A 3,967-nucleotide genomic window follows, 5' to 3' on the forward strand; every position below is an offset into this window, starting at 1 on the left:
ATGAATGAATAAAGCATTTCTTTCTCTTCTCTCTCACGATTTTTATAGTTTGTCTCCTTGAAAATGGCCTAAGGGCCGAAACGTTGGAAGTTTTTAAAAATAAACAACTGAATGTAAAAGTGGACCATTGTATTGTAAGTTTGTGTTAGTAATAATATAAACCACTCTCAAACAATCAATATATTAAAACAGTTATCTAATGTTCTTTGTTTTATTTTTCTTCTCCTGTATGGGTGGCATTAGTTTGTTCCACACAACTATATATTAATTAATTAATAATACGTTCTATGAAATTTCTGAATCTCTGTTGAGTAGTTTGTCCAAACCCTTTGTTACTGATATTATTTATTAAGATAACAATATCTTATTTACTAATATACAATACCATAACTATATCTATTATACATTTTTGTTTGTATATTTCAAATATTTAGGGATATAACATATTTTTGCATAGTTTGTTGCTTCTAATATGCCATCATAAATAATATTTTGATTCGTATCAAGGTCTTGAAACAATATTTCCTGTTGTTTTTAGTATGCCCGACATTCTAGTGTGCGTTCAACTTTACGACCGCAATTTTCTCATTTTGCAGGTAATTATTGCAAATTCCATGGTTCGTCCTATGTCTAATGTAAGTTTTTATTATGTCTAAGTTTTTATTATGTCTAAGTTTTTCTTATGTTTGCTAATGAGAACCATAGTTTTCAAAAGATTTGAGAAAATATAAGTTTATAGAACTGCCCGGTGTGATACTCCCGACATTGTTTGCCAGTTTTCTATCTGATCTAATTTAATCATAATATAATAATTCGTGTAAGGCATCTTTACCTCTATCGGCTGACCAGAGTAATGGCTAATTTAGCCATTTAATCTACTACCTCCTTATCTGGAATCTCTGCCGGACACTTAATCGACTTAAATATATATAAATTGGTTTATTGAGACCTTGTATTTAATAAGTGGATGAATAAATACAGGGTGAGGAGATCAATATTAAAGAAAAGATTTTTTTGGTTTTAAGGATTAAACATGAATCCATCAAAGTCTATGGAAACTGCGATGCAGTTGAATTAACAATGAGATATGAGAACATCTGGAAATATCGAAGATGAATCTTATGAAAAAAATTAAAAATAGTTTAGTATTCTGGGACTAGGTTCCATCAGAACAATTATGAGGTAATTTTAATTTTACAATAACATATCTTGGAAAAAAAAAGTGTGGCCACACTTTATTATAACTTATAGTAACATTATACATAAATAATTATAGATAAAGTGATAAAAAAATAATAATGACTAAATACCTAAAAAATAAAACAAAAAGGTAGTTACATCTGTACTACAATAATATTAGATTAGATTGATGAAATAAAAGGTAATTAAATATAGGGGTTTTAAACGAGGGAAGGGTTGATACATGACGTATATTAGAGGGAATGGAGTTCCAGAGATATGCAGGTCGGTTCATAAATGATTTATCAAACGCAGCAGTTCGGTGAGGTGGAGGATAGATGTCTTAAACATTAGAACATCTGAAAATGCAGAAGATGAATCTTATGAAAAAATTAAATGAAATGAAAATGAAAAATAGTTTATTATTCTGGGGCTAGGTATAATAGGTAACATTGTCCATGGATGGAGAGAAAGGCCCATTCGGTGTCGTGATGGGACACATGAGAGCGCCTCGATGTACCAAAAATAAATCTTAAAAAGTTTTTCATTATTCACTTCAATCTGATCAGAGGCTAGTAACCTATCACAGTAGTATGAATTTGCTAGGCGTTCCTAACGCTAAGCCAACCAAGCGTTACGAACCATTTGCAACCAACACAATGCCTTAGGGCGTGTTGTGTGCCGTCGGTCGTCGTTGAGCTTCAAATAATAATAAACAAAAAACTATTTATTTAAACTTTTGAAAAAGTCATACAAAATAAATGAAGTCTTATTATTCAGAATAGAAATATTCTTTAATGATAGATAATAAATTAAAATTTTTTTTTTTCTTGTAAACTAGAATTATTTATTGATAGATATTACAATCTGTCACACAGTTGTGGGCAATAGGTAATATTGATGAATGATCTCATACATACTAAAATAAAAAAAAAAAATAAATAAAAAAAGAAAATAAAAAATAAATAATAAAATAAAATAAAAAATAAAAAACTCTCTTAAAATATATACAAACAAAAGAATAGACAAGATGAACATAATCAAACTATCTGTAAATTAAAAATTAAAATTAAAATTTGTACCGCTACAACCCAAGAAGAGTTGAGGGTGCAGAACTTCGTAAGGAAGTACTGTCACTAGACCAACGGTCGTAGGTAGCTGCTATTACTTTGACTTTAGAAAATCTTACTCACGACAGCAAAATGAAGATAGTTCTGCTGTCGGGTTCGAGGGCAGCACTGCTGGCAATAGCGTCTGAACATCCCTCGGCTAACGTTGGAATTCCCACATACCTAAAAACTATAGAAAGTAAAAGAGAAAGATATAAAGTATTGGCAATGCAATCGATTTCAGCCCATTTCGGTATACATGGGAATGAGGAGGCGGATCGGTTTGCATGGTTTGGGGCTAGCCAACCACGGCCGCTTCTTTCTATCTCCATGGACATGGCGAAAGAAATGGCCCGAAGCCCTATCACTGAAAGAGCAGAGGAAAGGAGTAGAGGGGAATGTGGGGGGCAAGAACTGGGCGGCATTGCTACACCCTAAGAAGCGACCTTCAGGTTGGCCACTAGCGTTCTGAGTCTTCAGACTGCGTCCTGTGTGGAGTTGGTGAGATGACTGGCGATCACATATTTACACGTACGGTAACGGCGGACTTAATTTTAGACAGGAATTACGTGAATAAAGCTAAAGTATACTGGGCTGTACGAAATAAAATGACAGACCTTCGGCGTAGGTCCAAATTTATGAAGCTGGCTGGACCTCAGGAGGGGTCCAGACCCAACAGGGTTGACTCACGGCTACAGTGTAGCAGAAAACAATTTCCTGTCCAGCTGAAGTCGAACCCAGGTCCTTGGAATTAGTAGCATCGCGCCTTATCACAGTGCCACCGCACTCCCTTCAGTGTAGATAATAACGTACAGAAAAAACTTTCATAGATTTTAAGGTGGTCTTAAACACCTGTTCCTAAACACTGTGCATACAAACTATCAAGCACTTACTACTCCTAGTTACTTTTGTCCTTCGCTCATTCAAGCATCTATGATTCCTGTGGCATTTCTTTCATTAATCGTTAATTTTAACTAATTATCTAAAGACGATTACTTACAAAGTGCTAACGTGGAGATCAGAGAGATGGTTGGATTATCATGCCATAATACGTATTCATGCAGATTAGATCAGAAGATGAACTGACAGGATGAGTCTTATGGGAATTAGTCGTAAATTCTCGCGGGATGGAAATATCAGGGCCCAGTTTCATAATGAAAGCTAATAGTATTGGTTCATAATACGAGTAAAGAAACAACTTACAAAGGTAATTACACTAATACTTATATTTTTCATAATAGGGAGGACTATTAGTGATATTACAGGATTCAAAAAGTACTAAAATACAAATTACTATTGTACAAGTCAGTGTAATTATAGTTATATCGACAAGACTAATAGTACCAGTTTGTACTTTATTATGAAACAGGACCCAGGCTGCAGTCGCGAAGGAGAAGTAAGTTCTACAGGAACTAGCCGTAAGTCCTTATGAAAAGGGAAGAGGAAAAGAAGGTAGAATTTATGAGTCCAATATGCACTTCCTAAATTAGCTTTTTTTTCTTACCTCCAAATTTATTTATTTTAAAACAATTACAAATATATACAATTTACTTAACCTAAAAAAATTATATATACATTTTTTTTTCCTTACCTCCTATTTATTTTTATTTATTTTTTTTTTTAATTATTTATTTATTGTAATTTACAACTGTACAAAATAATACAACAGGTAAATATGT

Source organism: Halyomorpha halys, unplaced genomic scaffold (assembly GCF_000696795.3).
Source record: "Halyomorpha halys isolate HHAL.00 unplaced genomic scaffold, Hhal_1.1 Scaffold876.1, whole genome shotgun sequence".
Taxonomy (NCBI): Eukaryota; Metazoa; Arthropoda; class Insecta; order Hemiptera; family Pentatomidae; genus Halyomorpha; species Halyomorpha halys.